The 14,402-nt window shown below is 41.7% G+C and overlaps 1 protein-coding gene across 3 annotated transcripts in view; it reads left to right on the forward strand.

The window, feature by feature from the left end:
- The first annotated feature begins 5,129 nt into the window (after positions 1-5,129).
- NCK2 (NCK adaptor protein 2) overlaps positions 5,130-14,402 on the forward strand; it is a 167,258-nt gene continuing 157,985 nt past the window's right edge. Inside the window, exon 1 of one of the 3 annotated variants that reach the window (XM_069204455.1) lies at positions 5,130-5,275. The gene's annotated coding sequence lies outside the window, so the exon portion shown is untranslated. The remainder of the gene's footprint in view (positions 5,276-14,402) is intronic. The other 2 variants (XM_069204456.1, XM_069204457.1) reach the window with 2 other exon arrangements.

Consider the following 14,402-nt stretch of genomic DNA (forward strand, 5'->3'; position numbering starts at 1 on the left):
CAGAGGCTAGAGACCCCAGGATGTCCTGGGGTTGGATTTTGACATTGACATCTGTCAGTGGCCTCTGTTGGTTGCTGTCCTTGTGGTCAGAGTTTTCCCTGGGTTGGGGACTGAAGTCAGATCCAGGGTGTGGAATGGGCCACATCCCACTGTTAGCCATTGTGGCACTGTCTGCCTACTGGGATGCATCTGTGAGAAACGTAAGTTTAAGTGCTGCATAGACGGAGTCCACAGATGAGGAGAAGGGTTCCCCGTGGGTTAGTTCAGTGGGCCTTTAGAGCGTAGACATAGGGATCCACCTGAGTTCAGAGAGGTGTAGAACTGGCAAGAGCCCCTACGTTAATCGGCTATAGTCCAGGTTATATCGCCCTAAGCAGGGAAGTCTATCAAGCTATTAATTGGCTTTAGGCAAGGAGGGGTTGTGTTGAAAATTGCCTTTTTGCAAGGTTATCCCCAACCTTTTCGTGTCTGACCTCCTGTTTTTCACTGTGTGCTGCAGTTTATTTTTGCTGGCTTTAAGACTCTGGGCAGTTTATTTCTGCTGACCAGTGCTAAAGTGCAAGTGCTCCCTGTCTAAATGTTATTGGTGACTGGTTTATCCATGATTGGCATATTTGATTTACCAGCAAGTCTCTAGTAAAGTGCACCAGGTGTGCCAAGGGCCTGTAAATCAAATGCTACTAGTGGGTCTGCAGCATTGATTGTGCCACCGACATGAGTAGCCCTGCAAACATGTCTCAGGCCTGCCATTACAGTGTCTCTGTGTGCAATTTTAAACTGACATTTCGATCAGGCAAGTGCACCCATTCGCCAGGTCCAAACCTTACCATTCACTACATGTAAGTCACCACTAAGGTAGGCCCAAGGCAGCCCCATGGACAGGGCGCAGTGTATTTAAAGGGTAGGTCATGTGGGAGTGTTTTACATGCCCTGATAGTTGAATACTGCTTAATTTGGTTTCCACTATTGCCAGGACTATCTCTCCCATAGGGTAACAGGGGGATTGCCTTGAAATATCTTTTAAGTGTAATTTCCCATGAGAACAGATAGAGTTTGGGCTCTCTGAACTCACAATTTAAAAATGCATTTTTTGGTGAAGTTGTTTATTAAATAGTAAGTATGAAAATGCCACTTTTAGAAAGTGGGCATTTTCTTGCTTAACCATTCTGTGCCTTTGCCTGACTGTGGAATAACGTCTGGGTCAGGATGAGCGTTTGGCTGTTTGTGAATTCACTCTAGAAAGTCACACAAAGAGAGCTGAGGAGTTACCTTCATATCCTGATGGGTCTTCCCAAGCGAGACTGATGGGAGGAGCTAACACTTGCACTTGAATAGTGCCTGTCCTTAGACAAAGCAGTCTCCAATCTCCTGGAGTATGTCTGGGGTCAGGGCAATAAAGGCAGGGTTGTATGCACTACAAAGACTTTTCTTTGAAGTTTGCCGACTTCAAAGACAGAAATGGGTATAAGTACTGAATCTCTGTCCTACAAAGGTTGAATCCTTCTGGACTAAGGCTATTCTGCCACGAAGAAGAGCTGGATGCTGCACGAGGGGGTGCCACTCTGCCTGCTACTTTCCTGTGCTAGCCTGCTGCTTTCTAATTCTGTCCTGGGAGTGAAGTTACTGGGCTTTGCTTTCTACGTCCTGCTTCAAAGGTTTCTCCAAGGGCTTGGACTGAGCTTGCCTTCTGTTAGGAAGTCTCAGGGACATCAAAGACTTGATCTGCCAGCACCTGGGTTCTCTTGCTGAGAGTCTTGACTTGTCAAGTGGTTCCAAATCCAGTTTCTGGATCCCTGGGGGTGAGTTCTAATGTAACCAAGAAGAAACAAGCACATCGACTCCAGAGCGTCTTCGGAATCGGTGCCGCTGTCCGACTTTGTGCCGCTGCCTGTCCTGGAGCTGTGGTCCCCCACTGGCTGCAAAGACCACGACCAATGCTGCAGGCCCAATGCTGCCGCAGCGTCTCCAAAATCCTTCCACAGATTGAGTCCTGAGTGCCATGTCACTGACGTCTGTGACACCCGACTTGACCGGAGCACCTGGCTGTTTTAAGAGGAGACAAAGATTTGTACAAAAAGAGCTTCTGGAACTGGAATAAAGAACCACTTCTTGATCCTGCAATGGGTAATCAAGATTTGAGAGAGAGAATGAGAGTATTGCAAATAAGGAAGGGGGTAATTACTAATGATGAGAGATCTAATGAGACAGTTCTGTGTAGAGGAGATGACGGTCCAGTGAGTGAAACAGAACTGAATGAGGCAGAAAATGTACCACATTGTGATAGTAGTTGTGATAGTGACAATTCTCATTAAGTAAGTTTAGGAACCAATAGTAAGGGAGAAGGGTGTTATAGAAGGTTACATATCAGACCAAAGTGGCTATCTGATTTTGTGTGCAACACGGGTAAACCGTGTGATTTGTTTTTGTCAATTGTTTAAATCTTCTATATTTCTTTATTGTTTGAGTTAGGAAGGGAAAATGTGTTGAGATTTTTTCAAATGTATTAACCTTTTCAACTGTATATATTTTGAGGCTTTTTCAAATGTATCAGAACTTTTCAAATGTATATGTTTACCATATTTCTTTAATGTCTATTGTAAGAGGGGAAGATGTCTTATGTTTAATTCATTTAGCCTACATGGTGTTTAATTCATTCAACATTGTTTTCCCAAGTATAATCGTTACTATACATGTAGACTGTATGTTTACCTTTGTAAAGTACCTTCTAGATCCCTTCTGTGAACAGTGGGATTTGCTTGAGTGATATGACCAAGACATAGGGTGACCAGAGTTTGAGGAGCAAAAACCGAGACAGGTCAGACATAAAAGAAGGACTAAACACTTGAATCTCACTTTTATATCTGGCTTATCCCGTGTGAATGTGCGCCTATATGTGTGTGTGCGCACACACACACATTTACAAGACTACATATATAAAATTATCTATGGCTTTGAGAGAGCGTAGCTTATATAATCTATATTAACATGAAATGTTTATGACTTAAGGTGTGATGATGCTGCATAAAAACTATGGTCATAGCAATTTTACTTAAATGTGCACTTGAATTGTGACCACGATGAGTGGCCACCAATGTATACGCGAACTAATAATGATGACCAAAATGTTTATGTTACGTTCAAATAAGCTTATATTAACATTTGCGTTATTAAATCTGTATTGAAAACCTCATAGGCCTTAAGTTAGCATGAGCCGGAGTTTAGCTGCCCGGCTCTCATATTAAATGCATTTTTTCTATTTTCCAGTGTGCTGACTCACAAGGGGCTATGACCCCGCTTGTTCTTTTCTTCTAACTTGGAAGATAAATGTAACCATGTAGATCCGTTTCCCCCTGCTTCTCATCATCTTGAAAACTAAATGTTATAAATGAATTGAAACAGTGTAGATTAATGTAATGTACAAGGTCATTCTAACCGGGGAAGACAATGGAACTGCTGACCAAAAGATGCGCAAAGAATTACAAGGGAATGAAGTCACACCGGATGTGCCACCTCCGAAGACGTCAATTATGAAGACCAATCAAAGACTTGTAAACCAATATGGGGTGAAGATTAGGATTACTTAACGTACTTTCTGATAGGTTCAAGACAGTGGGGTATAGTAAATGTCCAATAGAATTTTGGGGGAATGTACTACAAAAAAGGGATAAAAACCCATGTCACAGGGAGATCATTTAGGTGGGTTAGGGAATGCTATTGATTTTATCCAGAAACTCTGTCACTGTTTGGTGACTTGAGATTTTATTAGAACCATCCTTGCCCTTAGTTTGTCCATTTACACTTTCCTCCTTATGAGGGAAGTGCCCCTTTTTGCCCCTTAGCTGAGTTCTGATTGATGGCGATTTGACTGATGTCCTGAAGACGAAGACTGAACCTGTGCGCTGACTCAATCCTTGGAGGGTAATTATGACAATGCATTTGTGATTTGTCTGTTTGCTTTTCCTTTCTAGGTACCAACTGCTTGCTTTTGACAGAGACCATAGCTAGATGTTTTCCAAATTGGTGTTTAAATTGTTTTGCATGAAGCACAACATGCGAATGCTAATTAGTGGTTAGGACAAGTGCTCACCAAAACTGACGCAAATAGACAAACGACTGACATTATGCTTTGTTGAACTGACGCAATATTAATACTCTGCCAATCTTGATCTATGTTCACGCCGTGTTATGTTCTATTGTTTGTGATTCTTGCTTTAATGAAATCTTATCAAAGTTGTCATATTGTGACTATGCTATTATGTTTCTTGGTTTTGAGGTGAACGCATCTGCTTTTAGACTGTAACTAATAGGGAATAAAACTCATAAAATTCTACTAAACTGGTGTGGTTATTCATGGCTGAAAGGTCATGGTAGCGTCATCTGAACTGATTAATGACTTTGACTAAAGTGAAATGCATTGTCATGATAAATATCGATGACATTATTGATGTATTGATTGATATATTGATTAGCTATCTCGTCCTAGGTGTCTCTCAACTGGGTCAAAAGATTCATTGGCCTAAAACGAGTCCTGATGTGTAATAAAATATCATAAAAGGACGCTTTAGCAACTTGACCTCCCACCCTGCACCCCCAACCTTCCCCCACCCACCTCTCTCCGCTCTCCACTCCCTCTCTCTGCTGGGAGCAGACAGGGGACTGTGTTGCCTGACAGTAACAGATACTTTAATTAATTCATATTTTGTAGGCCTCTTTAATTTATGGTTCCCTAGATGATCTGACCTTTGTCCCAAAAACCGGGACATTTATTGAATAATCTGACTTTTGTCCCAAAATCCGGGACGTCTGGTCACCCTACCAAGACAGGACTTACTTGTAGCTGCTCTGCGGTGTTTCAACGTATAGTAAATTGGCTTTACTTTACTTGGAGTTCGATTTTACAGGGACTAGTGGCATAGACCGAAAACAGACGGAGCAGCGGCGATCAGAGAATACAGTCTAGGTCTATTGATGTGGTGAATCTCCCGCGGGGATTTAAAGAATAACGTCACGCAAACGCGTCATTGATCTTCCTAGCTGCGCGAGCTAATGCCCACGGACAGAGAAAATGCAGCGGGTGTTGAAGTGTACGCAGCCGCGCGCAGCGGGGAGGGGGTACTCTTCCGGAGCGCAGGGGGCGTGACGCGACCGGTAGGCGGTGCCACGGGAAGGTTTGGACGTAGCTCCGTATCCGGCTGGGATAGGCGGAGGGAGCTGATTCTGGTGAGGGGAGACGGTGCCCGGGCACCCCGCGCCGCGCTGGCAGCTGCCGGGACAGGTAACGGGGGACCATTCCGTAGTCTCAGTGAAAGACTAGGCGCTTTCATCTGGGGAGTTTTCTTTTTGCAAATGAAATGCCGAGCTCTTTCCCGGGTTCTACGGTCTCCGGGCTTTGGGTGACCGGAGTTGCTTTCTAGGATCCGCAGGCCTAGAAAGCCTGCCTCTCCGAGGTTCAACATACTATCCTACCGGGTAATATCTCTAGCATCGGCTACTGTACCCGGAGCATCTACCAGCAGGGACCGTTATTGAGAGAAGGTGGGGCTCTGTGCATCCAATAAATTCAAGAAAGAGTCAGCCTTCGAAGCGAGGGACCAGCCCGCTCTTGGGTTGAGATCCAGCCGAGATGACCAACAAGCAGCCTGTCCATCCATGCTATAGGGTGCCATGATTTCCATCACCCTCAGGGTCGCTCCCTCTGTCGATTCCTGCGGCTGTGTGGTGCTTATGGCACACAAAGGAGTCGCAGAGCAGGAGCATTGCGAGATGAGCATTGTATGGATGCTGTGCACTGGGCATTGTTTGATTGCGGTGCCGGGAGTATTGTTTTGATGATGTGAAGGAAATCTTTGTTATAACGATGTGCACGGGTTTGTGCAGAATTCGATGTTGGGGGCCTCGTTTGTCCCGGTCAAGTTTTTAGGAGACCCGCGTTATCTTTAATTTGGCAGCTGCTTCTGTCCCTGGTATGGTTAAAGAGCCTTCGTTGGAGTCGATGAGATGCCTGTTGATATATTCGGTGCCTTATAAATCCTCTCCTAGACAGGTAGATGATTGAATCCAAATAAAAGTTACAGATGTTTATTTTGACACAACTCACCTATTTGACGCAACAGCTTAATCTAGCATTCACACAGGGTCGATCTATCTTAAAATGTAAACAACACATAGCTGAAATTTGGAGCAAACGTCGTGGTGGTATCTCCGTGCCATATTATACTTAAGATTCTATTTATCTCAAACATTGCTAGTTGCTTAAGGTTATAAAACCAGTCGAATTTTTATTTACTTATTGTCTTCTATAGCTCAGACTCCGCCAAAGACTGTTTTCGAACGTTGTATAGAAAAGAGGTGTGGGAACCTAGTTTTTGATTCGATAACAAAACAGAATATTTAAGGTTTAACATTGGCGAATTGTGGGTGGCTGCAATATACGAAATTAATGCATAGGTGATTTTTATATATACAAAACAGTTACTTACGAACAGAGTACAGGTTCAACTTCAAGAAAACGTACGTATATAACAGAACACATATTAACACCTAAAAAGTAACAGAGCAACAACATATTAAACAAGCATTTACAATGCAACGGGTCTCGCGTTTGCTCATGTTAGAGCTGATCGCGTTGTAAACTCCTAAGCCGACTTTTCACCTATCGGGCAAAAGTGCATTTATGTACATAACCCGAAAAGGTGAAATTAACTATGTAAAGCGCTCGACTTCTGCCAAGCGAGATCGCGCTCATAAATTAGAGAAAAAGAAGTCTCTAACAGCAGAAGAAAAGAAGAAGAAAACAGCGAGCCTCGCATGTTTTCTGTACTTGGTTGCTGCACTCGAGGAGGGTTAGCCAGCGGAAAAGGCATGACTTATGCGTGCCTTCGACTAATGAAAGCAAGCAGATTTTATTAGGCAAGCCCACGAACCAATAAAAAAACACTGACTTGAAGTTGACAGGACTCCGAGCCCTTTTCTAAATACTAAAGCGTCTCGCTGCAATACGCATGCGCGAGCGCATGCAACGCAGGCTCGACCCTAAAAAAGGATCATAGAAGCAGCTGGTGGTCCGAAGAGCTGACTTCTGCAGATGATTGTGTTACTTATCAAATGAGACAGGCCTGCACTGTTTGAATAAACAGTAAAGATCATTTAATACATTCCATCCTTACGTTCGTCAAGATGGGCCGAATTTAAATTGATATAATTTGACACGTTAGTACCTAATCAAAACAATATATCCTCCTACTTAACAGCATTTATTTCTTCACGTGCGCAGCATCATGCATCTATTATATGCACTTACATCCTGCATACCTCCACTTCTCTTATAAATGGACCACATGGCTGGGTCCCTTTGTGTTTGCGATAGACGGATGCATTCAATCTTTCCGTTCTTTTTCGTGATTAGTTCTTTGAAAATATATTCCGTATGTTCTTTTCTCATAAACTGTCGAGGCCCAGGTACATTAGCAGCAGAACCTAAAATGCAGTTTAAAGATATACGTAGTTATACAATAGTTACAATTGATTTTCTGTTAGAAGGCTTTTTACTAGGAAAAATGTATTTGCTATATAGATATGCTGAATGTGACAAATTGTTTCGTGGCATAGACCATGTATTTTTAGGGAAGAACCGCACATTTAATGTGAACAAACGAAGTGAGGTCTCGTTGTGAATTAGTGTAGTTGAAGCAAAGACACTTTGTGCAGTATGGATATGGTGTCAGTTAAAAGTAGCAGACATTAGGTAGGTCAGAATTTACTGGTGGCCTTTTTGTACATTTGCCAATGAATGATTAATTCTCATAGCCATTCCCATAGTTAACACCTATCTGTAGTAAACCCTTATGTGTGCACGTTCGACCAAAACCAACTCCAAACTTACTAAATATTTCTAAAGGTGGTAGAAACGTTTTTGTTAGAGGACACTGGGTGTAGAGCATTCTTCATCTAAACATCTGCTCTTAGACAAACCACCTCACTGCTGAAAAAAGTCTAAACATACCTTTTTTTCTACATTGTTAGTGACATTTGCTCGTCTGTTATAAAAACATCGTCAAGCAAATTAGCAAAGTATTTCAATGCAAGTTTATTCATCCTAGCTTTTGTGAAACTCTGAAGCAGACCTTAAGTAATCCTGCTAAGAACTGAAATGACACCTGGTAAATATAGGAGGATTTTCAAATGAAATGTCTCCTGTCCTATGAGGATTTTAGCCCTCATCAGACCTGGTGGACCAGTAGGCTGGGCCTAGTTTAGTGTTGGATGGTAACAGAAAACCTTATGATGTCTGTATAAGTATAAATTCTGGAGGTTAATTCACAAGCATAATTGTTCACCCCATACATAATATGCTTAAGGAAATTCTGCTGAAAGTTTTTCAGCCGACATTTGTACTTCCTTCATAGTCCATATGGTTTTCCTTTACCACCCAACTCCGAATTAGACCTTCAGTTTGTTTACCGTCTCGTCTTGATCATGTCTGAGGAATGGAGAGTGACCCATCTCAGCATGCTTTGAAGTGGCCTTTGTCTGTTACTACATTGGAAAAAAAAGTAAAAATATGAGTCTGCTTCTTGTACTTGGGATTGCCTTTTTACTTAATCACCAGCGGCGAGCACAATTTGTTGTCTGATAAGACCACTGACCAAATAGGCCCCAAGACGAGTTCGACAAAATAAAAGGATGCAGTACCTCAACTTGCAGTTTTCCTTTGGTTGCATTTACCTCCTAGTTCGTCATGTCTAAAAGAGGCCTAACAAAATTTAGGTTTTATTACAGGCTTTAGCTGGCTTCGAGCTGCAAAACCAAAGCTGAATGTTTATTCCTGTGCACGTTTAGTCAGTTATTTCTTTACTTCTGCATCCCTAGAAGGTAAAGGAAACTTTAGAGGAGGTCAACTGGTGAGAAGAACAAGCTTGTCCTTTTATCGAATCTGACAATATCAACATCCCGAATGTATCTTTGAAGTTGGCTGGTTGGTTTGTAAAAGATCTTGCTACGTTATTTATTGAATGGCCTCTTGTACCCTGTGAAATTTTCACGACAGCAAGCAACTCCTCTGAAGATCTTTTGCAACCTGCTTTTGTGTTTTCCATAGTATGGTAATACTATGGTCAGAACGTGTGTGTCAGAATCATTTATAATATTGAATGAATATTAATGCTTATCAAAAACAGTTGGGGATCCTAGCAAGCCTTGTTGTTTTTGTAGCCTAAACGTTTTATAATTTGAAAAGTGTTTTTTCCCCCCTAACTTTACTAGTAAAGTTTTGTCCCTTGGGAAATTATATGGTTTTACGAGAAACGTGCGCAACCGATCGTTAAACATTTTCTTTCACTGGTATAAACATAAACAAAGGTAACCTTAGCGAATATCGACTGGTTTCATGCAGCACGTGATTAATCAATCACGACAATTCTACCTGTCCGCTTGGTTTTAAATGTAACTTTCCAATGGTTTGGTTTACTTTTCACCGAACTTTTTTTCTAAGTGGACTCTATGCAAACAGTTATGATATTTATTGTTGGAACCCTCCCTGGGTAGCTTGACGTGGGGGAGGACCGGGGCGGGGTCTGGCCCTGTAAACGAGTGAACATACACACACTAAATGATGTTCAGAGCCACAGAATCCTGTTTTTCCGCTTGGTAGTTACCCTGTTAAATCTCCATTTCCGGCTCTCTACAACGACCTGCAACTGCCATATCGTGTAGCCACATCAATAGACAAACTAATTAAAACTATCAAAAATTAACGGTGATTGAAAGCATAGAGTAATATTGAAGACTCCCTCAGAGCCTCACATTTTTTTGCCGTGGCCTTAATTAAGCAAACATTGACAGAGCCAATAGGTGTCGCCTATACAAGAGTTATTGGCTTTGGCAATGTGTTTTTGCCATGTTGTATACCAGTGTCGTAGACTGGATTTGTTGGAATAGAGTGTCATAGAGTTGATTACAGGGAGTAGAGTTAAGTGACAAAGTGTTGGAGAGTGTCGTAGAGTGGCATGGAATAGGGTGGAATAGATTGAGATAGTGGGATGGGTTGAATTGGAGTAGATTGTGGTGGTTTGAATTTAGTGGGGTGGATTGGATTGAGTGGAATGGGTAGGGTGGATTGGACTGGGGTGGATTGAAATGGGGTGAGGTGGATCGAGGTGGGTGGATTGAAGTAATAGGACTGGATTGGAGTAGGTTGGTTTGGAGTGGGATGAATTAGACCGGAAGGGTGGATGGGACTGGACTGGTTTGGATTAGATTGGGCTAGGTTGGGTTAGATTGGGGCAGAGTAGATTGGAGTGGGGTGGATTGCATTGAGGTAATGTGGGGTGAATTGGAGTGGGTTGGATTGGAGTGGATAGGGTTGAATTGGAGTTGGGTGGATTGGATTGGGGTAGATTGGAGTAGAGTGAGGGGTGAAGGGTGGATTGGAATGTGGTGGATTAAATTTGTTTGGATTGGTGTGGATTGGATTGGAGTGCAATAAATTGCATTGGAGTAGGGCGGATTGTCTTGGATTGAAGTGGGATAGATTGGGGAGGGAGTGAGGCGGATTGGATTGGGTGATTGTAGTAGATTGGAGAGGGGTGAATTGGGATGTAGTGGGTGGGGCAGATTGGAGTGGGCCAGGTTGTTTTGGTTTGGAGTAGGGCTGGTTGGAGTGGGGCTGGTGGGGAGGTTTGGTGTGTGGTGGATTGGGGTGATTGGTTTATATTGGGATGGAATGGCGTGGATTGGGTGGTGTCCTGCATGATTATGTGTTAAATCATACTTTCAGAAATTACGCATAAGAAAGAAACAATGTTGCTTTGCAATATTTAAAACAAGATAATCCTCATCTTTTGAGAACAGCGCCTGCGAGGAAAAACAAAAGAAAGCATGAGTGCAAAGTGAGAAAAGAAGACTTGGCAAAATAAAAGTTAACTACAGAAAATAAATCTTTGCAATTTTGTTTATCCTGCTGAGCACATTTTTGCCAGTCGCACGCCTTCTGTTTGCATGGCATTAATAGTTAAAGATAACAAAATAGTACCTCCATCATGCTGGGAGCAGCGGATGGGCACTAATTAAGTTGAATCAATCAGTGCTTGGTCCCTGCTCCACAGAGAGGAACATAAATGATGCAAGGCCTAATATGACAAATTAACAAGACTGTAAAGAAGAGTTCCAGGAAAGCCAATAAATTGTAAACAGACAGGCTCTTAGCCACTTTTTGTTAACAACAGTGTCTCGAGCGAGGCACATAAGCTAGTGCATGCTCTCACAGGCTCTGCTCTAAAAACCGCATACTCCTAATGAAGAGTTATCTGTTTAGGGGAATTGCAAAAGTAGACATTTCCTTTCCAGTGAGCCACACATTTCACTTAAGACAGAATACGAACCTGGCATATTTTACCAGTATTAAGTTGACTGTATCAATGGAGGCATTAGCAACTTTTTCTATAAATTGCAACATTACCTATTGCGTTGTTTGTATATGCATCTGAAACTCAGTTTAATGGATGTGGTCATTTACCATCAGTGTCTGCTTGCTCATTTATCACCAGTTATTGTTATTACCAGCTGCCTCTTGTCATGGCTCTAAGTAAACGCACAGTATAGTATTGTAGCATGGAAGTATGCCCGTCGTGGACAACTCTCTTGTCATTGCTAACTGAAAAAGTAGTACTTGGAAGCAAAGTTAGGTAGTTTATTATCACAAGTTAAAAGGGGCCTGCATGGAAAGCAATATTAGTTGTATTCCATGTTCATGTACTTGCTTTTGAATTGAACAAGTTTGCTTTTCCCTTTATAGAATATATACAGACATTAATAGCGTAGGATTATCAGCGGTTTAGAGTATCAATGACACTGTTTTGTGGTGGTAATGGTCCTTATTATTCAGTTTTTGTTCAGTCTGCAGACCATAGTATGAACATTAATAGTTGATTCAGTGTTGCATCATTTTGAGGTTGATATAGTGCTTATTGTGTAAATCAGTGGTGGTTAACATGTGGTCTGGGGACCTGTAAAGCCAACTCCGGTGATCCATGATTGCTTACAAAATTTAAAATTAGTAATAGGTTAATAAAGTGTACATAAAGAAGCAAAATGTAAAATGTTAACATGTTCTGTGAATGTGAAGGAAGAAATCAGAAATTGGAGGATAAAAGTTAACTTAGTATTCTCAGATTGATTGATGGGAACAGAACAAGTTCATCAAAGAGAATATATCATAGATGGTAAATGCTTTCAATAGTATTTAGAAAAAGCTCCACCCTTCCTACTAAAATTAAAATGTAGATTTGTTTTTGTTTGTAAATAAAATATTTCTTCATTTGTATATTTGTTTGAATGCTTGTACTAATATATATAATTTTTTTTTCTTTTTTTTTTCTTTCGAATAATCACAAATGCCTAGGCCTAGGACTTGAGCTTCCATTAATGACTCAGTAGGGGCCAGCATATTCCAAAAATAATGTATCCAAACTCAACCCAGGTAAATCTGACAATGGAAATCCTTTCTTCACAAATACTGTGTGGCAGCATCAAATCCCAATAGGTCCAGCTTGCGTTCCTGACCGTGCTAGATCGAGCCGCAGGGGTTGAGTTCATACATGTGTAAACTTTAAGCAAGAGCAGAAATTAATCAACTGTGAGGTGAGCGATTAAGCCTCTGGCATTTCCTAATTGTCCTCAAGAGGCCTAAAGAAATAGGGGTCCAAACACGACCACATCTATGTTTGGAGGAGTATGCGTAGTATTTGTGAAAAAGACAAACATTTGTTAGATGGTTTCAGCTAACAGCAACCAGGGGTGAAGTGCCCCATGACACAGTGCCATCTTACGACTACCTCTTTATATTGGCCTGGCTATTGAAATAAAAATACAAACATAAATAAGTGAATACAGGAAAGGTGTCATTGTCAAGATTGTATATTAGCTTGTCATGAATATGTATCAGTCGATATTTTATGTAGATGTACTTATCAGTATTATGTGAATTTAGGTTGCATACTTTTTCTTACTGTATAGATAAATCCAGAGGCTGAGAGCAGACGACAAACATTTCCCATTTGATTGTGAAATGAATAAAAATCATTTTGTTTTGGCGCAAGTTTGGCCTTCCCGTGATCAACTTAGGTTATTATTGTGAATATATATACATATTCATTTTCCCCTAACATATCCCATTATCCCTGTGTTGCAGGCCCATAGTTTGCATTTAATTTATAGGACCCATGCACAAGTAGTGCAATTTACTAGGGACTTTTATAAGTAAATTAAATGTGCTAATTGTGGATACACAAATGTTACCATGTTTTAAGCAGGGAGCACATGCCCTATAGCACTGGGTAGCAGTGGTAAACTGCCCAGAGCCCTAAAGCCAACAATAACCAAATCAGCAGAGAGGAGAAAGGCAACAAGTTTGGGGATGACCCTGCAGAAAGGGCAAGGATTAACACCAATTTAGTGCAGAGAGTAAATACATCTGGTGTGCCTAGCATGCACTTACAGTACATGGAGAACACATATTTCTCCATTCAACTTTGCCTTTGGGCGGCATCAAAGTATACAAGATTCTTACCGCCCCCCCCCCCTGCTGTTGAAAGGGCTAGACTTTTTGGTTTGTATGACTGCATGCTGTATTTATGTCTTACTAGACCGCATGTGTGCTATCTGTTGCAAGACATATTGTCAGCTAACAGTGGGCTTAGAGTCTGCCCATTGCTTACCATTTTCTGACTTCATTGTTTTTCTCATTTGGTTGCTTCTCATTTGTTAGTGTGTTTAGACTTTACTACCTATTCTTGTTTGTCCCACCTCTGAAGCATTGGTCAATTAATTGAGTCTTTTCACTGCTCCCTTTTCAGGTGATACTTTTTTCCTTTTAGTTTAACCACATTACAAGAGAGCATATGTTTTCCAGCTGCCCCCCTTGTGTACTTTTTCCCCTCCACTTTTGTTTCTCTGTGTCCCACTCCGTGGTGTGGCTGCTCTTGTGCTTTTTCTCACCCTGCATTGCTTTCTCGCCACCCAGCTCCACGTTCTCTTGTCTGTTTGCCCCCCACCCTTCATGTTGCTTCCTCCACACGTGCCCCTTGTGGCTTCCCCCTCTTTTATCCTTGTTGCTCCCTCCCCCCATACTACTTTTTATTCTTTTTGATTAGCAATCCAACTTGCATCAGTAAATAAAGGGAAAAAAGGCACTCAGGTCGATTTATGCGGGTCACATAAGGTTTTGCCTTTTGTTTGTTTTTATTTAATCCATACTGCACAGGATTAGGGATGCTTGTTGTACAGCGTGGCAAAAGCTGCGAGACCTACTGGCTTTAACTGCTTGTTGCTCTTTGATGTGTCTTGTGTGCTATCGTTCACTGCAGACTTGATGGTTCTTTTGCATTCTGCTGCAAGAGCAGATTTTA

The sequence above is a fragment of the Pleurodeles waltl genome, chromosome 8 (genome assembly GCF_031143425.1).
Source record: "Pleurodeles waltl isolate 20211129_DDA chromosome 8, aPleWal1.hap1.20221129, whole genome shotgun sequence".
Classification (NCBI taxonomy): Eukaryota; Metazoa; Chordata; class Amphibia; order Caudata; family Salamandridae; genus Pleurodeles; species Pleurodeles waltl.